Raw genomic sequence first — 25,171 nt, forward strand, 5'->3', positions numbered from 1 at the left:
ACAAAGAATAAATCCTGGGGACGATTTGATTCGACTAAAGGTGGTGCTCCAGTATGGCCGAAGTCAAATGACTGAAACAAGTTAAAGAATTAAAGAATTAAAGAATATATATATATATATATATATAATTTTTCATAGAAAACTCTGTAATCGTTACCAATATAGCAGGAGATTTCACCGCAAAAAAATCTAAACTAGACTCCTTAGGGATCGTTCTCCTTGTTTATATATCCAAAGTTTTAAATTTAAATTTAAGAGAGAGATGTCAACATTTCTGTATAAAGCTATATTTGACCGTCAAATTTAAGTCAAACATATAAGTTGCCTAACACGTCTTCAGGGAATACATTTGAGAACAAACAAAAATCAAACAAAAGTCAAAAATAGGAGATCAATACTGCATTTCTAGGTTTCTTCCATATTTAAATTTGTCGTTAAATGACTCATTAAATTTGTCCCTTTCTAAACGAAAGTCCATTAAGGAGAGGCAAGCACTTGCCATATTATGGGAAATGTTTACATTAATAATGGATATTAGCGTCAAATCTCTCTCTTATATATATATATATATATACACACATATATAACAGATTAATAACGACAAATCTATGTTTCGTGACAAGAGCAATTACCATCCTACAAGAGGCAGAAACAAAACTCTGGAAAAATTATGTGACTACATATCAAACTTCCCTTATGGTGGACTACCACAACTTAAACCCAAACTCAATACCAGTAAAAGAGAATGGCAAATCATCCACGAGTTACAAAACAATCATAACATCACAGTCAAGGAAGCAGATAAGGGTGGTAGTGTTATAATTATGGTCACCGAACAGTATAAATACTCTGTATCTCACCTCTTACAAGATACTAACTACTATGAAAGAGTAGTCAACTACCAACAATCAAAAACAATTTCCAAATTAAACACACTCATAGGCCAACATCGAAATTGCTTAACGGCAAAAGAATGTGACTACCTAATAAATTTTAATTGCAAAACCAGCATCCTCTACAGGCTTCCGAAAATCCACAAGAGCAAAATAATTACCGAAGCTTGCAAAATGTCCACTACAACCTGCTTCACTGTACTATATCCCACTGATCTCAAACTGAGACCAATTGTGACAGTTCCAAACTTTGAAACACACAGATTCAGCAACTTCTTTGATATACTCTTAAAACCAATACTTAAACACATACCAAATATTGTAAAAGATTACCTACTAAATCATCTCCCCAAACATACAAATAAAGTCTTTTTCATTGTCTCCTTTAATATAATAAAATTTTACACTACGATCCCACATCAATATGGACAGGAAGCCATTAAATTCTGGCTCGAAAAATACCTCAATGAGGTCCTGGAGAGAATAAAAAAATTATTTATCATCGAGGGCCTTAAGTTTATCCTCCAAAACAACCTTTTGAATTTTAATAATAATACCTACGGACAGTATCAGGGACTGCAATGTGTACTAAAGTTGCCCTAACTTATGCCAACCTGGTAATGGCCTACCTAGATTTACAAATTTATGAACAATCCAAATCAAAATAAGGCCTGTCTTTCCACAAATACCTGTTGGAGAATTGGAAACGCTACTTGGATGACTGCCTCATCCTATGGTCCCACACATGTCACCAACTCAATGATTTCAAATATTTAATCGACAGTGTCAACAACCATATCCAATTTACAATGGAATATAGTCAAGACCAACTGGCTTTTCTTCAATTCTTGTTATAAAAAAAATCCACCAACATTGAAACTGATATCACCTCCAATCACCCAAATCACACGAAGACAAACATCACCTTCAAACTAGGGAGAAGATTCTGTACAATTGTCTCAAATTATAGAACGCGAAATAAAAGACTCCAAGAACTAAAGGCAATTCTTCTGGAAAGACATTACCCAGCATCATTAGTTGACAATGAAATAGAACGGGCCAAGTCAAACGATACCCAAGACTTACGAAAATCGTAACACACTCAATATACATTAAATAGTCTCGCATATCTCTCAATACACAATCCAAGAAATACAGAAGCTAACACAATTATATACAAGAACATCCCATTATTGACTCAAGACCCGCGTCTAAAAAAAGCGCTCGAAACTCATAAAATAATAAAAAGCAAGAGACAACCCAAATTCCTAAAAACCTACTCACCAATGCAAAATTACCCAACACAAGCCCACCTCCCTCCGTCAAAAAATGTGGTCGTTCTAACTGCAGGACTTGGATCCACCTTATTGAAGGAACAATATACAAATTCCAGTCGGGACAGACTTTTGTCGTAAAAAATAACTTCACCTGTGCATCAAAGAATTTACTTTATGCCATAAGGTGTTAAGGGTGCCACAAAGATTTCATAGGGCGTACGTGTCTTACACTCAGAGAAAGGATGACAGTCCACCGCCAACAATTCGGGGACTCCACCACAGGACAGATACTACTTAGTGGACACTTAGATCTCTGTGCACAAAACAAATTCCCCAAATTCTTAGTTTTCCCATTATACCACTGCCCAGACAAGACCACTGACCAAACACGAATAAATAAGGAAAATATACTTATTCAAAAATACAGACAAGAAATTAACATACTCTAACATACCCCTAGGTACACACCCATAATAAACACACACAGAAACACATACAGATGTAAAAACACGCACACACACAAATACAATGCAATCCTCCCACACAAACACACACACATACATATACACACACGAACAAACACAAATGTCCCCATACTCGAGCACAAAACACATTCCAAGAAAAAAATTCATATATACACATGCAATACGAATTTTGCAGTCATAACCAACACTCACACACACATAGACACATAGGTAAACAAGTAGATGCACACACCTACACACATCACCCTGACAATTACAAATGCTAAGTTACGGGGACCTAAACACACCAACATCAGTTGTCAAATATATACATACATATATATATATATATATATATATATATATACAGCGGACTTATTTCAGTTTCCGTCTACCAAATCACTTACAAGGATTTGGCCGGCCCGAGGTTATAGTAGAAGAGACATGTCGAAGGTGCCACACAGTGGAACTGAACCCGGGACCATATGGTTGAGAAGCAAGTTTTTTACCACACATCCACACCTGCGCCTAAAAATTAATGCGTTCTCACCAGGACGGAAACTTTTCCAACATTACAGTATCAAGGGTAAAAGAGTTTCAGTTTATAATACACCTTAGGCACGTCAAATGTTAGATGCACCATCAGTACAGAATCCATGACTCATATCAGTACAGCAGAGATATCTGATGTATGTATCCTATAGGAAATGCTTGGTGGACAGTTTCAAGGTCAATACTGATCAAACCCGTTTCTTCAGTTCCTAACACAGATGAAATGTTTAGAAATCTCTTCCTGACAACAAAGCTCCCAAGATAAGCTATACACATTAAAATCCATTACAAGTCTATTTCCCCACACGAATATTTTTGAAATAACTATAAGCATGAGTTTCATTTTCTTAAGGTGTATAGTAAGTACGAAAGCTGTGTGGACACTGTAGAATAGATTCGTTTAGTTTCAGAATAACTAGTTCAGTATGAACCACAAGGTCACAATCGTGAACTATGGTCATAACGATTTTCGATTAAGATTTGAAATGATTTGGATTAAACAGCTTACATGCTCTGTGTTTGCAGAAAAGATGTCTAAATTACAGTTCTTAAATGCATAAGAAATGTTACAATAGCAGAGCATAGGAAGAAAGTTAACGCAAGCATTTCTTTGTCTAGCAATTTTGTCTACTGGAATAGATTTCGATAGACAATAATTAAGCTAAAACATGACCTTCATACCAGAGAATCGTTGTGAAAACTTATCAACGATCTGGTAAGTACGCTAACTTTCGCAATATTGTGCACAATTTATTTTTAATCACCAGGGCAGAGTCTTTCGTTAGAAAAAGAAGACGTTGGGAATAAGGAAATCGCTACTGTAGCTGATGTTTTGGCCTACCTGAACAGCCAATTAGGAATATATCTACAGCAGACAAAGACCAACACTATTTCTATTACCGATGCCGAGGCCTCAGAGACTTGAACACATATTATAGCTGTCTAGTATTATTTTCAGTACTGATTTTCCTAGATAGGATTGTTTCTTTTTTGTGGCAATTGTGGTGGAAAGAATGATATTTTTCATATTCATAGAAAGAATATGTTTCTTCCGTGAGTTAATAATTAATGCATACACAGAGAAGAATAATACATGATGCCCATAAGATAGCCATAAGCGGAGTTTAATAATACGGTTGCTGACATTAGAAGACAGCTCATCCAGCATAGCATATGAGTTAGGTTTTTCCTTATTACAAACCTAATGCTGCCCTCTTGTTTCTCATCTCTTGACTTGCAAACACATAAGAAACTATAAATACATCCCCCATTTCAAATATCCGTCTCTCTCAGAACGTGCAGCAGTAGCAAAATTGCATTCGTCAAACACTGCTGACAAAAGAGTAGTACACATCACAGGCCTGCTGAATGAAATAATTGCTCATCTAATAGGGTTCGCACAGTTGAGCATCCCATCTTTAGAAGTGTTAGTGACTATTCCAATCTCTACTTGGTAACCATATGAGCAATGCTTTCTCTAAATATTGTTGTTAAGACACAGCGGATGCCTCCCAATTCTTCTCACAGCCCAAATCGGCAAAAGCAATGTTAAAGTAAATTTCCTGCCCCCAAATGTGCAGATCTCTAATTGTATGCTTCAAACACATAACTTCTGCATAGACCACTATGCACACATCATTGGAAGATATAAATGGATAAAGTTGGTTTATTTAGTTCAATTCCTCATAAAATATTGTGATGTACTAGATATCAGGAGCATAATGTACTACATTGCTTGGAAGAACAATTACTTCACTGGGATGACTGTGCCAGATGATGTACAAAACAAATCGAATGCCATTCCTGAATAGCAACTGACAGGGACGCAAATATATCAAGAAGACTGATGGGAACAACGAAAGATGTTATATTATTTTCTTCCTCATAGTCTTTACTAACAAACGCAGTCTAGAAGATACTAGGGCATCCAACTCTTAGATGCATACTTAGGTAGAAATACCTGTACATCGTTACTATGAGATCATCTTGAATACGTCTATGCTACCTTGATTTGTTGTCAAATGTTTGTTTAAAGTATGCTGAGTTTATTAGGTTCTTACGGGACTTTATTTCTCTTGCAAGGGATCAAGCGATCCGCACCACTAATCTATCGTGGTCGAACGAGACTCCTTTGTCATCGAAGAATCAGTCAAGTTACAAGTTTGGATTAGATCTTAGCTGCAGCACTCAGATGCAACCTGAATTTCGTTCTCTCTCTCTCTCTCTCTCTCTCTCTCTCTCTCTCTCTCTCTCTCTCTCTCTCTCTCTCTCTCTCTCCCTCTCTCTCTCTCTCTCTCTCTCTCTATCTTTCTCTCTCTCCCTCTCTCTCACTCTCTCCCTATCTATCTATCTATCTATCTATCTATCTATCTATCTCTGCATATATATATATATATATATATCACTCTCTTCTTTCTCTTCCCTTCTGTCTTTCTCTATCCCCCTCTCTCTTACTCACTCTCTTTCCCTTTCTCCCTCTCTTTCTCACACAGGCACACGCGCATGCATTCATGCATACATTTGTACCTATATGAACACATGGTGTATGTATATATATATATATATATATATATATATATATATATATATATATATATATATATATATATAATCTGGACCAAACCTCAAAGCATTGTGGAGGAATTTAACACCCTCCTGAACAACCTACACCCATCCATCCAATTCACAAAGGAGATGAACAGTAGCAAATTACCATTTCTAGATATAATGGTAATTAAAAAGAACACCGCCATTACTACAGATATATATTACAAACACACAGACACACACCAATACTTGAACTTTAAATCGTGCCATCCACCCCATACAAAACGCAACATACCATACTGCCTAGCCAGGAGAATATGTACTATTGTAGAGGATATAGAGACCAGAAATAAACGCCTGATGGAACTGAAAGAATTTCTGGTGAAGCAAAAATACCCATCACGACTCATAGAAAATGGTATTCAGCGGGCTTCGAAAATACCCATACAACAACTGAGGACACCGCAAAGAAAAGACAAACAGGAAAAGATCATTCCATTTATAGTGACACAAAATCCATGCCACCAGAACATCTTTAATATCGCCAAAGCGAACTTACCGATCCTTGCACAAAGTAAGGAATTGAGAAATATCATTACAGATCAAAATATAACTCTCAGTAAGAGACAACCTAAAAACTTGAAAAAACTATTAACAAAGGCAAGGTTTGACCTCAGCAACAAAAATCAAACATTCACTGTATCCAAATGCAATGATAGCCGATGCGGCACATGCCGATCAATCCATACCGGCCCATATATGAACACAAAAACAGGGAAAATATTCACCAATGCGAACATGAACTGCAAAAGTAGAAATCTAATCTACTGCATCAAATGCCCTAATTGTGAAGAATTGTACGTTGGCCAGACAGGTAATGCACTATCGGAACGCTCACGGGTGCATCGACAACAGATTAAAAACCCAGAAGTCCGCCAAATACCACTGAGTAACCATCTAGCAACATGTGGTCATCAAACTTTTATTATATTTCCATTCCATAAACTTTACAACCGGAATGAAATTGAAAGAAAATGCAAAGAAAAGGACTTTATTAAGAAATTCAAACCCACTCTTAACAAACAATGATTAAATCCATCTTACTTGGGGTTTTAAAATCTTATCCCTGTAACCAAAACACAAAAAATCTCTCAGATATCATCATTTCTATAAATAGATTTGGCATCATTTCTAAGAACAGCCAAACACCTACTGCGGTTTAAAAATCTTATCCCTACAACCCACACAAAACAATAAATTAAAATATCATCATGTCTAAAAATAGATTTAACATCAATTCTAAAAATAGCCAGACACCTACTGCTGCCATCCAAAGGAATTGGTATAAAAGACAGAAAACCAGCCAACTTATTACAGTCTGTTAAAGACTGTCATACCGGCCATGACGAAGGGAAATAGCCCTGAAACTCGAGTCGCCTTTATATATATATATATTTATATTTATATATTTATATATTTGATCCTTTATATTGAACACTCAATATTTCATCTACATTCAATACTTTATTTCATGGTGCCATCCATTTTTATTTTATTTTATATTATATATTGTATATTATATTATATATTGTATATTCCATATTCTATACCCCACATTAGTTCTGCAGGAATATAAATAAAACATAAAAAACAGACAGTGTTGGAACTCTTTTAAGCAAAATAATATATTCCTCTATACACAATCATACAAAAAAATCCACCTTTTTTTGTATTTATTTTTACTCGCATATATATATATATATATATATATATATATATATATATATATATATATATATATATATATATACTAGCCTTGCTCGGGATTCAAAGGACATAGTTGTTTATTGTTTTACTGGTTTCAGTCATGTGACTGCGGCTATGTTGTGGCGCCGCCGTTGGTGGAACAAATCGACCACAGGATTTATTCTTTGCAAGCCTAGTACTTTTTCTCTCAGCGTCTTTTGCGGAATCGCTACGTTATGGGAACGTAAACACACCAACATTGGTTGTCAAGCAAAGGTGGGGGTACAAACACAGACACACACAGAGAAATATACACATATATACGACAGTCATCTTTCAGTTTCCGTGTACGAAATCCACTCAAGTTAGTGTTCTAAAACTAAGTTTTGTGTTTTGACAAAGTAACACGAGTTATCCAATTTGAGGATTAAAATCCCTTTTAAGTGAGTGATATGGTAAATAAGAAGTCCTGATTTTTTAAAAGTAAGATCAAGCTCACATGAGAATATCTCCTGTCTTAAAAGACTGCTATAAGATCCCGAACGTTCTATAAGAGTTAAGGTTTCAAGTAGTAACTTAACGCAAATCTGAACTCCAAAGTATTCGCAAGTTAAGAGGAGGTATACTGATAAGTTAAACTTTGTATGTAAGTAGTAGTTTGTATAAATAGAGTTTGATTGTCAATATGTCTATGGTTATGCATGAAATACTGAATATAAAATGCTTGAAAAAAAATGAACTTCCCTATTCAAAATCTGAAACGCTAGAGAATTAAAACAACGAATTGAAATAATAAGTTTTAGCAAATTTTTAAAAAATGCTAAATAAATTACCGTTAATAAGATGACTTTTTATAGCCATGAAACATTTTTTTGCGAAATTTCGCCATTTTTCAAAACTTTAAAATCTATATTAATTCATAGGACTAATTTGACGAAAAGATGAGCAGAGTCTGGTAGCGAACCCGTGTCGTCGTCAGTTTTGTGCATGTGCGTATGTGCGTAACATGGCGAAATTTCATGCTTTCGAGAAATCGATGTCACGACCGCTAGTACTTTATATTAAAAATACTGTCTTAAATATTTACAAAGCGTAGATTCCAGGACAGGTAGATAAAATATGAGTAACAAGGAGATACAGGTGTCACAGTATATGTACATATATGTGTATGTGTGTGTGCGTGTTTGTGAATGGGCATGTATTTACATTCATGTAGCTTATATAGGTTGCTATGGATGTACATATGTATACATATGTATATATACATAAATATCTATATATACATATGTATAGACAGAGAGAGATGGAAAAAGAAAGGGAGAGACAGAGAGAGAGACAGAGAAAGAAGAAACGTGCTAGCAAGAAACTCGGAGTACTGGCTTATGCTAGCATTCCAATTAAGAAATATGTATACACTATGCTCATTAGTATAGAATATTTGATTATTTGCTTCTGTTACAAAAGTCGTTAACAATCGAAACTAACTAACTGAATTTATTGTAACTACATTGCAATTTAGAAGCTAAAGAGGAGAATACATAACTTAACATATCTTCACCAATACGGGAACAATTGCACTATATAACATCACTGTACCGGATGATAGGCCAATTATGTTTGTTTGAGCATGGCGATATGTAATTTGTGAAAACATGAGCCGATATTTTACAGTGATTAAAACAACATGGTTCTCTTACTTTAATGTAATACTGACAAAACATGACAATTTTATGCAAAATGTAGTTAATTATGGGAGTGTATATGTATGTTTTGATGAATGATGACGTATTGCAGTTTAAATGAAGGTTGTTGCGTTATGATACCAGTAGTACCCTTTTGCAAAACAATCGATTAGCTAAAAAGTTTTATTTTAATTATAGAAACCCTTACTTAGAAACACAAGCGAGGAGAAAGGGAATGACTAAATGCATCTAAGGTGAGATGAAGTTTACAGAGGTTGTAGCAATTATATGATCAGTGATATAAAAAGATGTCGATTCGAAATTTTTTTTATCATAATATTGATTTCGATTTTTGACACAAAGTCAGAAATTTGGGTAAGATTTACGTCGATTACAACGACACCAGTGTTTAACTGGTACTTATTCTGTAGTCCCAGAAAGGGATGAAATACAAAGTCGGCTTCGATGAAATTTGAACTCAGAATGTAAAGACGAATGAAATGCCGTTGAGCATTTCGCCCGGCGTACCAACACATCTGCCAGCTTGCTGCATTTCTTACCATGCTTAATATTGCCGAATTCAGGTCATCACTAACAAGTAGATAAATGAAATCGCATTAATCATCACATAACGTGATTTCGTGTCAGTAATTCGTATTCACAGTTTACCCTGCAGTATATTCAAAAGGTAATGCCCTTTAGAATCCTTGATAAAATATTGAAAAGAAATGCCTAGTGCGATTGAGAAATATATCATTTTAATCAATATACAACATAGAGTTGCCAAATCAATTTCATGGTTGTGTTCAAGGTGAAACGCAATCCTTCCACGTATGCAATCCCTTTGAAAGCTGACTTGGTTAACATTTTGTGAGTATGTTCTTATTTCTTCATTTGATTCTATATGGTTAACATAAATCTTTACTTGTATATATATATATATATATATATATATATATATATATATATATAATGGGAGACCTCTTGATTTTGCCGTTTCTTAAGATCTCACACATTCCTAATCTTCTTTATATACCAGTATTTCCAATCTTTTGGAAACTGTTCCTCTTCCCAGTTGGCTTAAATTAGAGTTATAAGTGCACTTATCTTCAACTTCTTCCAAGTCTGTAACAGTATCTTATTCCTTAGTTATTATCAGGATCGTCTTTCTGATTACTTCAATTTCCTATACATTTCTTGCTGGCTTCCGACATGTATTTCTTTTCCCGTCTTTTCACTTTATAATATTTTGTTCCTGATCAGTTTGTTTTAGCACATCTCATTTTTGTGACTCGTATGATTCCAAGTTTACATTGCAATGATTAACGGCTGAAACCACCAGATTTTAAGTAGCTCCATAATAGGTTTATTTTCTTTAAAGCGTGCAGTGTATGCATCTCTTTAACCTGACTTTATACGAGAAATAAATATTTTTTTAGATACCCTATCACCTACGCAGCGCCTTTTGGTTGCACACGGTAATTAAACTACCGGAATCTTCTAACAACGCGTTCCATATTCGGGCCTATTAAATATAACGCTCAGTCACTGTTGTCATTGCTAACTATAATATTTGAAGATATTTCTAAGAGAAGTATGAAAGGAATTTTAATGATTGCCTCAATAGCAAGAAGGGTTTTGGTTTTATATAGATATAATTTGCGGGCTGGTTTTAGGTTATTTCAATTCAAACTATCTAGTGTAGAAATATTCTGATGCTTAGCTTTGCCAGTTATCTAATGTTGTTATGAATATATGCTCATTTTATTTAAATTTAATAGCTGATAACTTCCGTAAGACAGAAGGTAGGTAGTATGTCGTTTTCCTAATGCATGCATACATCGTCATAATTGGGGGTTTAAGCAGCTTAGAAAATGTGCTTTACACACTGCATAACGTCACCTCTTCAAAATTATTTATTAATCCAGAATGTTATATTGTAGTTCGACCTTGTATCCATGTTTAATTCGATCTGTATATAAATTCAGTGTGTGTAAGCACACCTGCACGTAGGTAAGTCATAAAATGCAACGCACATTCAAAAATCATAACCGGTGAAGAATTTTTTCAAAGGTATTTCATTATTATATGAATCTAATAATTAATTTCAGATTTGAAAGCAATTTAGTTCGTGAAATTATCATGTGAGTTGATTTAGTACCTATGTTGTGCAAACTATGCTAAATTCAAATTTATTGCAATTGACATAAAATGAGGAAGCATAAATAGATTGCCCCTTTTTCAGAATCTGTTTATTCTACAGACCTACGTCAAGTACGAACGGAGAACTTATTGAGGGACAGCTTGTTTAGTGACGAGGGCAACAGCCAATTAAATAGCAGAAGATTATAAATGCATTGCAGATTATTGATTTCTTAATTTGGACGCGTGGCATATTAGCTATAGGTTTATACTCATGTGATCTTGTCCCCACTGACTACCACATCTTCCAGAATTTAGATTACATTTTAAGAGGGAAAAAATATTCATTTCAACTAGGCTGTAAAACAGACCTTCCAAGATTTATTGACTCTAGATTGGCAAACTTTTACAGTTCCGTGCTGGGCAAGATGCCGCTGAAATGGCAAAAGTGTATTGACAACATGGGTGCATATTAGCAAACTTTTTCTTTTCTACAAATTTCACACTTTGACGACCTAATATATATATATATATATATATATATATATATATATATATATATATATATATATATATATATATATATATATATATATATATATATATATATATGTAAAAATATGTGACAATGATTCGGTGGCCATGATAAAACTCCGAGTTTCGCATGTCTGGGCGGAAATCCGCGCCGGCATCACCTCAGTTATGGGGCCATCGAAAAAGATACTAGAAAATGATGGCTCAATAACTGAAGAGATGCTGACGCGGGTTTCCGCCCCGTCATCCAAAACTCGGAGTTTTATCATGGCTACCGAATAATTGTCACATATTATATTTATAGATAAATTCCTCTATTTACATAATATCCAGGTTTCTGTCAATCTTTTGTTGTCTTGCCATTTCTATTAATATATATATATATATAACGCTGCTTGAATAACGGACAGAATCAACAACTATTGAAAAGTTTGCAAGACGCAACGAGAATTTAAAAAATATAAATAAAATAGTTTTTTTTTTATGATAGTCCGCATTCCTGCGATGAACACAGTACAATCTCTAGTATCCATCAATATTGGGTGGATCATAGTCTGTGCGTTCACTTCTTCGTGGGATAGAACATTAAAGATACATAAATAGATAGACAGACAGACGGACGGACAGACAGACAGACAGACAGACAGACAGATAGACAGACAGACAGACAGACAGACAGACAGACAGATAGATAGATAGATAGATAGATAGATAGATAGATAGATAGATAGATAGATAGATAGATAGATAGATAGATAGATAGACAGATAGATAGATAGATAGATAGATAGATAGATAGATAGATAGATAGATAGATAGATCGGCTTCATCTGTTAACAGATGAAGATTAACTTGCAGAATTAGTGATTCTACATAAAGACATTGAACAATATATAAGATCAATAAAAATTGCAAAAGAGTTTCATTGAATATTTTTACTGGAAATGTGATTTTGACAGATGTGATTTCTATAAAGGGCTTCAATAAAAAAGTTCCGTTATCGAGGTGACAAATTTGAATATTGCATGTGCCTGGTGAGTAAGAAGGGGCCCTATAAGTGATACACTATTCGATGTTCAGGAAGTCGTACCGATAGTCGTGGAGTCTCTAGATAAAAAGTGACAGGGATATGGAATTTTCCCTACTCCTGAAAGAGTACATATACTGTGTATACCGTTCTAGCTATCATATTGCATGATTGTGTGAGGAAGGCTTTGTAAACCACAACAACTGAGTGCAGAAACCTTCCAGTGAGCGTTGGTAGGATGTAGACAATTATAAGTTGCAATGTGGGTTACTGAATGTGTATATGTGCGTTTTCGTCTATTGCAGTGTGCGATGTTCGAAGCGATATTTTCGAAGCAGAAATAATTGACCTAGACGTTGAGGGTTCGAAATATTTATAAATATATCTATATAGATTCTAGGGAAATGATTTTTAGTTAGCTTCAGAAATTTCGTGACTATATTGGTTTAAACGTCTTGGACTAGACATTTTGTTTAAAACGGAGGATTCAACCAGATTATCTTTCTCCTTCTGACTCACTTCAAATTCAGAGATGGGGTGATGTCTCCTTCAAATATGCTAACTACTTAGTGAATCCACACCTGGCTCGTGTTTCGTTATATTCAGAGTAGTTCTGTTCACAATCTCTCTATCAGCTAACAGTTTAGAGATTTGTCTACTTATGATTATGACTTGGTTACCAATCAAAGATGAGGTGTGGCTAGAGATTCTTGTGGATATATATACATTCTCCTCATTAGGTTTGCAGCAAGAGTAATACTTGCCCCTTAAACTCTAGTGTTACATTCCGCGACTAAGCGAGACCAATTCCTAAACTCAGATTACCCGTGCAAAGGTTCCGAGAGTTCAAGAAATTCCGGTACCTGAATTTTTTTCCGATGGATAAAATGTTCCACATCTCTAAGCCGACATTTCAGTGCAACCAGTCATCAAACCAGCGGCACAAGAGGAGCTGAGACGATCAGAAACCAACTACACTTTATTGTACTATATATACATGCCGTGGATAAGAACTTCTACAACAGATGCCTAAGAAATAGCATTGCAAAGAAGTAATAAAAAAAACTAATGATGTATTTAAAAAAGTGAGTGAACACTGGAGCAACAAGAATCACTTCAGCCTTAACCTTCACCTACGCAAGCCCTTTCTTACCCTTAAGAAGCGTAAAGTCACTTTTGATAGAAATCTCAAATATAGATTATTGAATCCAGTGAAAACAAAGATAGTATTAGTTAACAAAAACATCTAAGATTCCATCCTAGATAAGTAGGGAGATATATTTACACGTCCGGAGCGACATTAAATCTGTTATAGACTGGTTAAATAGTATTAGCTGTAAATTCATGCAGTTTATTACTGTGGACTTTTACCTCTACTTCTTAGTGCACTCGATTTTGTTGAGAAGTACGCAGCTATCAGCAATCTTGACATCGATATTGTTTCATATGCCAGGAAATCTGTACTTTTTTTCGACAAATCTACTTGGATGAAAAAGAATGGAGATTCCTTATTCAATATGCCAGTAGGTGCGTACGGCGGAGCAGAATTATGCATATTAATAGAATTATATAATGCAGGATTATATAGGGATGATGGCGTTATAGTCACCCGTACATGAATGAATATGAATTCGATGACATTAGGAAGAATCCTATTGCATTCTGCCAAACTACAATAGACATAAACTTCAGTTGCGTTAATTACTCGGGTATTAATTTAGATTCAAAATCAATAGTTTTAAGCCCTTTTGTAAGTCTAATGAAATGTTATACTATATTTACAAAGAGTTAAATCACCCAAGTGTCATTATTAGAACCATTGTTTGCAACATAGGAAAGCGTATTTTATTACTACCTTCGGGCCAGGCAGCTTTTCGCAATGCCAATGCGTATGATGATGACGCTTTGCATATCAGTGGGTTTTCGAAGAAGGACTAATATATTCATAACGAAGGTAACAATAGTGAAACCTGTAAAACCAAAGCTAGAAAGGTTTTGTGCTTCAATCTAACCTTCAGCATCACCATTAGAATCCATGTAGATAAAGAATCTTTAAATCTAGAATTTTTCCATAGAAAAACGCCTAAGGTTAGCTATTTTTCTTGTAACACATTGCCTCTTTAATAAACCAGCATGACACAAAGGTCCTTAGCATTACTGACGATGCTGCGGGAAAAGATAACTGAAAATGTAATTGTAATGACCAAAGTAACTGTCCTTTAAAGGGTAATTGTCAGATAAAAGGCATAGTCTATAGAGCCAAAGTCCAGTTGGGTAATACAAGTGCATAAAAGACATACACAACTCCCACAGAAAATTCTTTCAATATCCTTACACAAAAATTCCTTTAAGTACCGGTAAAATAGAACTGCAAGGAGCCTGATCAAGCACAGACATCAGTTAAAATAACTAGGTTCTTCCCCTTTTAAAATTTACTGGTCTGATTTAGAAAAGCCTACACTGTACAGTCATGGGGCTTACAGAAACTCAATGAGGAATCATTTGTGTTTGAGCGAACAGTTCTTTATCCTTTTCCAGGATAAACAAAATTTAAACTAGAAAACTAGTCTTTTGAACTATTTCAGATACGTTTCCAGGTACCTTGTGAATTGTTAAATGATCCCATATTAGCAGCAAATTTTGGCCTTTGCCTTCTTCACTCTTATTGCATATGTTCTCACCTAAGTTTTATTCAACAATACACAGTCATTCCAAAAATAGAAAAGAAAACTCTTCAACTTCTTCGCAAACTTTCTCGCTCTTCAATAATTTTAAACGGCTTCTTTTTCCGCCGAAAAATAAAAAAATTCCAACATGGCATTTGCCAACCGAGTTTAAATTTAAATTTTTAGTTTTTAAGTTTTAAGCTTTAATGTTAGTTTATAATGTAAACGTATGTCAGGTGAAAAATTTATTTTTCGTGTTATTGTCTTTACTTATTACTTAATTTTCCCCTTCAAATATCTATTATTTTGTACATCTTTATTTTATGAAATATGCGTAGGTAACCCTCCAAGAGCTACATGGCGCTGAATAATATTACCTAAAATAATATATTTTAATTCATTTTATGATTTAATGTACTATTTTAAATTTATTTAATTCATTCATCTAAATATTTTCATCTATCACATGCTACTTTCATATTATTATTTTCTGGCACATATATGAGCCCTTGAACTGTTCCCTTATACTTTCTACATCCCTTGCTTTCAAACTTTTCCTTCGACATATATTTGTTACAATAATGTCCTCAACTCACCAGCTTACATCCCACATATAACACACACCAGATGCTTTCTCTTTCTCTCTCTCTCTCCCTCTCTCTAGCCTCTTTCAGCACTTTCTTACCTCCTCCTTACTCTACTTTCCCCTTCACCTACCTGACCCTCATTAACAAATATCGTTATCATCATTTCTCCTCTTTCTTTTCCTTTTTTTCTTTCTTTCACGGGCGAATTTATATGTACCTATACAGAATGTAGATGTGTACACGTGTGATAATATATATAATATATCTGTACATGTATGTATATGTATATTTATGTGCGTGTATCATATGTGTCATGTACGTATGTATAGATTAGGTACGTGTGTATGTTTTGTCAATATATAGGTATGCATATGTAATTATATTTGCCCGCATATGACTTTATATGTGTGCATATAGTGTGCATCGTACACTGGTTAATGAACTTTTCATTGTTCAAACACCGAACTTACGAGCGTATTCGTTCAATTTAATTATTGATCATTAACTTTTTCTCGCTACACATTCCCCGCTTTGTACGCAAGGAGTTTTCCTATCCCAGCATATTGTATTTATAATCTTCAGTTAATTTTCATATTCCCGCTTCAACTGGTAACGTAAACTAAACCGTTATGTTTTGAAAATGAGCCAGCCAAACAGATTTAAGTGCTTATTTGTTGAATTGGATTACAATTACAATTTTAATAAAGTATTCATCCCAACTGCCTGTCGAACAGGAATGTGTATCACTGAGTAACATTTAAAAGAAAACATTTGCAGCTTTAATTAAAACACATCCCTCTAACTTCCGTATTTGAGTAGTATTTCTTCTCCCTTGTTTGCAGTTATACATGTTTATGTGTATAGATATATGTGGTGTGTGCGTGTGCGTGCGTGCATACTTGTGTGTGCTCGTGTATGTGCTTGCATGTGTGTGTGACTGAGAGAGTGAGAGCGTTGACATATAGACACGCACACACACGTACATGCGTGTGCATACATACATACATACATATACACACTCTAAAATGCCTACATTATTATCCTCACCCACAAAATTTTGAGTTTCCTACCTGACACAACCTGGATTATATCTAAAACTTTTCTAGTCATAATAACAGCTTCATTGAATAATATGGGAGATATCGTCGAACATGCGATGATAACCATCTGAGTGTGTTCCCTCCCAGGTACACTCTCGTGAACTCTGTTTAACGTACTCTTTAACCATAGGAATCACCCCGCTTAATATATACTTAGTAATATAATACTGCTGATATCTGATTTGAGCACATAAACCCCCTAATATTTCCTAAGACCCATATATCAAATTCCACTTTTAACACTGCCATTAGGTTCATTACTTCCTCGAAATCTCACAGATGCTGACAGTGTTAGTAATAATATTTTACATAGGATACTTTCTAACATTAAGGAATACGTACGCAGGCCTGTGTCTATGGAAGTGTAGAGAGTAAGTGATACTCTAGTGATACTCTAATTAGCAATAATACCTCTTCAATCACACCGACTCTATTTTATGAAGCTATTAATATGGCTAAAAAGTTTTCGTATGTCTCAGGTTGATATTTGTTTCAAATTTTGGCACATGGCCAGTTATTTTGGGAGAGAGGCTAAGTCGATTACATCGACACCTTTATGCAACTGGTACTTATCTTATCGATCCCGAGAGGATGAAAGTTAAAGTCGACCTCGGATTAATTTGAACACGGAAAGTGCAGACTGACGAAATGCAGCTAAGCATTTTGCCTGGCATGTTAACGGTTCTGCCAGCACGCCGCTTTGTCTTAGGTTGATATTAATATTATACTGTTAGCTAGGCGAACATTAGGCGAATATCGAAGTAAGGCATTCCCGGCTAATGCGTTTGATGTGGCCATAGGAGTCCTCTAAATTTGCACTGGTTACCTAATGGCTGTGTTAAAAGGGAAATGTTTATTTGTATGGATATGTGCATGTGTATATATTTGCCAAACATAATGTTGGAAACCTAAAGAAATACACAGTTAAAGATAAACATCTACGTATCTGAAGAGGGGGAAATGTAATCTCATAAAGCTAATTTACTTCAAAATCAATTAAGCAGTTAGTGTTTATAAGTCAGTGACATTAGTTGGTGCCTTAACGTGATTTGTTTATCTTCTGGTTTTCTTTGCCCTTATTACATTACTATCAATATACCTAAAAAGAAACAATTTGCAGAGTTTTGGGACGGAAATAATATTTAATAAAAGAATACCATATTACAGAATATACGTTGATTGTTGTCTTAAATTTCACACTGCCTAACAAACATTATCTATATTTGTGGCATTCACTGGTGACAATACTATAATTAGTTCAGAGATTATGAAATATATGAGGGATTTTTTTCTTTTCTATTTGCATTTCTTTATATGTGTCTGTTTGTACTTTTGTATTTCTCTTTGCCTGTTTCATATATATTTCTGTCAGAAAAAAGAATATCCGTAAGTTAATATTACGTGTCATGTTTATAGAAAACAGATCTATAAAATATTTTGGTATGGTGTTTACTGAATAAAATTAGGTACTGAAACTATAAACAATATGTAAAATGATGGAAACCTTAAATGGATTTACAACTATATTAATCCGTGGGAAATATTTTTAGATTATTAATAAGATTAAGAAATAGTCAGGTGCTTATACAAAGTGTTTATTATCATCATCATCATCCATGTTTTCCTCCACAACATCATCAAATTCGCCAACACCACCACCACCTTCAACATCATCATCATAATCATCATCATCAACATCATTAGCATCATCATCATCATCATCATCAGCAGCAGCAGCATCATCATCATCCACGCCCTTACCATCACAAATATTCTGCCTTGTACGTTACCTTTTTCAGAACTCGAATCAATAAAGGGTAACTATTATATCTGACGGTCACAGTGTGTTGAATATTGGCAAGAACTCCTCTTATGCTGTCTTATGGTCTTAATTAGGTTCTGCATCAAATAGCATTCTACTTATCACTAATTGGTTTTTAATGTATTTGTAATCTGGTACCCCTTAAACCAGATGTATATTACAGTGTCAACGTGACCTAATTGCATAATTTATATTTATTTTATAGACCACAACTTAGTAATTTTACTTCTACTTCTATTTATGCTATATTTCATATTTTGCATTCGCATTTGATTCTGAACGCTTGTTCTATCTTTTGCTTTGTTTTATTTATAGAGATAGTTTTATTTTCTTTTGGGAATGAATCTCTGAAAATATAAACCGGGGAACTGGAAACCGTTATCGATATAGACAAACCTGTACTGAAACCTCTATTCGTGATTTTGCCGCATATAATTGCATAAGCTGTTACCTTTAGTTTCGCTTCTAAAAGGTTTTATGAATATTCTTCAATGATAATATAAGTCATAATACGTACTGAATATAAAGATGACTGAAAATTCAGATTACATGTTATTTTTTTAATGGAAGTATAAGGAATTTTTACTTCAGTGAGTACTGTATGATTTATTCTTATTATATTTTAATTATGTATTTATATCTATTTATTTATTTTATCTACTTTCGATGGAGAATGCTTGCAACTGATGTTTAAACTTTGATGTTAAGTTAAAATATGCTCCCAAGCTAGAGAGTAAGGTACTTATTGCTGCAAATATAGCCAGTTTTTAGTAGAATTATAGAAAACAACATATCTTGATGGGTATAAACATAAATAGTTTTGGTTTTCTGCTTTCGTGGCTATCGATAGAAATATGAACCAATTAGAGATATCTGCTATGTACAATTGGCTTTTCATCCAATTACGCTACATTTTTCCTTTCTCTGGCTCTTCCACAGAGGTTGGCAGATCGTCAACGCTACAAGAACAGCCAAACACATACATGCATACATAAATACATACATACAAGCATACAGATACATACACATATATTTACATGTGTGTGCGTATGTATGTATATATATATATATATATATATATATATATATATATATATATATATATATATATATATATATATATATTATACAGATAAGTACACACATATACGTGTATGTGAGGAAGAGAGAAACACAAAACTGTATTTTTGTTTATATATAAATATTATGAGCATCTATATTTAAGGAGGAATATGTTTATAACATAATGAAAATAGAATGAAAAATAAAATACATTATAAATTTGGCACTGATTTTACCAATCATGTTGTTGGCGCATGAACAAAGAGAATTAATTCCTGGTAGGTAATCTTTGAATATGAATTCTGCCGTGGAATATATAGAAACGTATAGCAACTCGGTACGCCTAATCACATACGACTAATATGAAGAAAGTTTAGTAAAACCGATAAGTAATAAATAATTTAGCTAAAACTTTTGAATTTGTATTAAGACAATTACCACCACAACTAAAAGAATTATGTGAACCTCTTTACGTAACACTTGTAGTTTTCAGATCGTTAACCTATACACCGTTTTGAAAAATGTGATACCTATCTCGAGAGGTGGATTCTTAGCTAATTACTAAGTTTGATACCATATCTACTTCGACAGGAACTCATGCAATATTAATTATTGGTAAAGAATAATGCAAATTTTGTGTCACGACATTATGATGTGACACGGAAGCCGAGTTTAGGAAATGCCTAACAATGGTTGACTTGTATGACACTTAGTTTGACTAATAGGTTTGAAGTTCATTTTGAAATACACCACTTCTATTATAGCTATAATGTCTCTTCAATCATCAAAACTACATTAATCTTTCATATCTTCAATGAAGTGCATATTCAATTGATCATATTTTATCTATATTTCATTGGTTACATTCACGAATATGATAATATACAAGTCCATACGCACAAGAACCAATCATTTAATTATATATAAAAACATGATGTATGTGACCTGCATCTTAAATAATTTCCTTCCTTTTGATCTCCTCTATAAATATAGTCTTAAATTTAATTAAGCTGTGTACTGTATAGAAGTACATATTTTACATTTTAAAAGATTTGCTAAATTTATTTTAATAGCCAATTATTTGGGAGCTATATGATATCGATTTTTTGTTTCGTTTGGTTTTGTTTTTACTTGTTTCACTCACCATACTGCGGCCATACTGTAGCACTGCCTCAGTGTCAAACAAATTGACTCCAATACTTACTTTTTAAAGGCTTGTACATATTTCTGCCATCTCTGTCGCCAAATCTCTATATTACCAAGCTTGCTTGCTTGGTGAGGAGGGCAATTTTGAACACCCTGCGGGATTATACACAAAATACAACAAAAGACGGAAGAGCTCTTGAGAATCAACGGCAAATAATATGTATATATATATATATATATATATATATATATATATATATATATATGTATATAATGTGTTGGTGTGTGTGTATATATAAGCGTGTGTACGTGTACATATGTAAATAAAACATTGCTAAAGTCTAAAAATATTTTTATCGTTTAATTCTAATTCTAATCTATATTTTTTTTTCGAGAAGGATATTCTGAGGAGACCTGCAGTCGATATAGCTACCAATGAATTTGCGCCCACTTTTCATTCTTGCTGTTGACACTGAGAGGTGGTTATGTATGTAGCGCAGGAACATTCTGCTTTGATCTTGATTTACAGTTATCCCTTCAAAATCTTGCGTCGATCGGGGAGCGACGTCATGTACAGGTTTTATGAGTTGGGCGCATACAATCACTATTCTACACGCGGGAGTGTTACAGCTTTTTTAATTTCGTAGTCAGCTTTCAGAGAAGGAACTGGCTTAAGCGGTGTCTTTTGTGACTAAGCGGTACTTTTAAGGGAGAACACTGCTCACTTATATATTGAGAAACCTTGTCTGGTCTGCCATGAAGTTGGTCAACTACCTGCAGCTGATGGTCTTTCATACCTGCAGGAAAAACACGAAGTACAGTAATTTTCAGAAGAATTTTCAAAACAATAGGATCTCAGTGAATATTGCTAGTGGAATGTTAAAAATCATCTTAACATCGATCCGCCCTCACATTGAGAAAGCACAACTGCTATTCTAGAAAAAGAACTGAACATGTATAATATTGATACAGCCGCACTCTCTGAAACCCATATTAGTGAAGGTCATATATGAGAGAGGAGTGCTAGCGATAAACTCTTATGGAAAGGTGAGAAAGGAAACGTAGGAGTACGTTTAGCATTCTAAACAGAGGTCACTCGGCGGCTGGAATTATTACAGAGTATTCACGATCGAATTATGCAAGTGCGGATTCTTCTGTCCAGGAGACTTTCATGAATGCCATTTCGATGTATGCTCCTGTCCTGAATAGTGGCCTAGAACCAATCATGTTTTTTTACGAGGATATATAACATCGTTTTTACATGTAGATAAGATCTTGCTGCTAGAATTGAAATGCTTTGGGGGCGTCATGATTTGTGTAGAATGAATGCCAGTAGATTTCTGTTGCAACTGTACAGTAAGTTTGATTGGATCTATGGAATATTTTCTTTCAACAAAAGGATATCCACAATGCAACATGGACATACTTTAAATATAAATGTGAACATATCTTAGATGATATCAACACCTCCAAGAGAGACAGTCAGGATATCCACTTCGTAAGAGTAAGGGGATGTGCAGCTTAGAGGATCTTTAAAAAACATTTAGTAAAAATGGTATCCTTGAAGATGAAATAAATAAGTTTGCGATAGCTAGTGATGCTTTAGAGAACCTCGATACGTCTACTGAGATCGGGGAAACACGCGAGACACAAAGCTCGCTACATATGAGGCCTGTGTTGTTACAGCATGATATTCAGAACCGAAACGCTGACAACTTCCCCTTAATTCCTTATACCAAGCATTTAGAAATGTTTCAATAGCATCGAATCCAGCGCGTCCTTAGTATAAACTGGTCTTCTTCCACAATATTGCTTTATTTGAGAAAACTAACAACACAAGTACTGAGAAGAGGATAACTTTGAGCCCGATGCGCTGCACTGGTCATTTTAGCTAGGTGGAAGACTGAAGGATTCTCAAATATATTTAATGGAGAGCACCCTTGAAGCTTTAGAGGTTGATATAGGTATGTGGTAGATATTGGCAATAAACCATGCATCGTGGAGAGACCATCAATTACACTGGCTCAAACAATTTGTGTTGCATTGAATACGAACAATTGGTATTACCTAATTTGAGTATGCCGAATTCAAATATAAAGTTAGTTTTTCTCTGTAAGGTTAAAATGTTATCCAATTAAGACTTCTTATGTTTTTCAAATTTCGAATATTTCCAGAGATATGATGTAATCTAGCTGACAATTTCCTAGTTGTAATATCTTCAAACTAGGTGGGAAAGAACAAATATCTTTGCATTGATATAATACCTTTATTCACATATACGAGTTAGTGTGTCAAAACAAGAATTAGGCTACAAAAATAACATTTCTTGTTCCGATTCTAAGTAAAATAAATGTTATCGTGTACCAGTCTTTCTCACCATCTGCGTTTCAGTTTAAAATATATATTATATACAAATCATAGATGTACAAAGTGGAGAAACTGATCAGAATGGAAGATAAAACCAAAATAGATCTTATACAGGCAAGACTTTGCACTCTGAGCACTTGTGTTTGTAGTCTATCTCAGGGAAATTTCATTTATCACATCTTCCTTGATAATACTCTTCCATAGTCCTGAAGTCTAGGTGGAAGCGCTCGCCTTGTTCATCAGTTATATCTCAAAGGTTTTCAGGGGATTGATAGAAGTGGCTAGGGAGGAAATGGAGTTTAACGTTCATGTGACATTCAAGATCATGGAAAGCCGACAGCATATTACTTTTCTGTTTCCTAGAAATTTTTTATAACTGGTACGAATGACAGCCATGCTGCTCATTCGTCTTTCCGGAAGATTTCCCATCACGTACAATGGCATGAATCTGGGGTCCTCTCGAATGACAAACAAAGAAATGCAGATGTTATATGTTAAAAACATTCACCATTAGTATTCAATGCCCAGCTTTATATATATATGTGCAGTGGTGAGAAATAATCTTTTCTCGGCTGACAATTGAATACTTCACAATATTTGGCATGCCTCCATTCAGAGTCTCATGAATGTGTCACTTCTGAATTCATTGTTTCTCTCGAGCTCAATTGTCCTACATGCAGAGATATCAAGGATACTTTTTCAAATCTTTCTGTTGGCCGAGGAAGAAATTGATCATTTTCATGTCTACACAAATGGTCCAGTTGTTTTCAAAATATTTTAGTTGGTAAAAAACCATTTTTTATGTCATTGTATTGTTCTTGTAAACGCACTGAGACAGCTACATAAACATTGCCATTGTGTAAGCACAGCCACTTTGGGCTGTGCTTAGAACTGTCTAGAATAGTCGCCAGTCAGTTTCAATGCATGAGGGGATTCTTAATACCGTGAGAAGACTGGGGATATCGTGGCAGTAAACAAAGTGTTTCTGTTTTGAAAAAAAATGACACACAAATCTGGTCTCGTTTCCGAAAATAAGAAACTTTTTCAGTTTGGTAAAGTAGATGTTTTTCTTGCTGCCTGGATCTAGAACTTCAACTTGCAGTCTTGGAGAGTCCCAAATCAGGTGCTAAATTAGTCAGTTTTGTCTGGTTAATTGTTGAGGAGTTGATCTTTCGGTACCATAAGAGGGGTCTTGAACTTCTGATGTAATTTCTTGATCTTTATAATCGTTCTCGCACTCTTTTTGTTCACTAATTTCGTCTTCGGAAATTCAAAGGAATAATGGAATCAGGAGTGTCTCAGAATGCATAACAGTTCTAATTGCTGAAAGATAATTGGGATAAGATATTTTACACCTATTTTTCTTGCCGATGCTTTTTGTGTTGACTATACAAAAATAACTCTTACTTGTGTAGTCCCTGGGCTCTCGCCAAACCATAGGAATTCAAACTGGCTGCTCCATTCGTTTTCCTTTTGTCCAGTCACGAAGCATTTCCTCAGTTATGACACACATCATGAGGAGCCCCTTTTTTGTCTTGGTCACCTAGGGGAATTCCA

Source organism: Octopus bimaculoides, chromosome 13 (assembly GCF_046866305.1).
Source record: "Octopus bimaculoides isolate indiv1 chromosome 13, ASM4686630v1, whole genome shotgun sequence".
Classification (NCBI taxonomy): domain Eukaryota; kingdom Metazoa; phylum Mollusca; class Cephalopoda; order Octopoda; family Octopodidae; genus Octopus; species Octopus bimaculoides.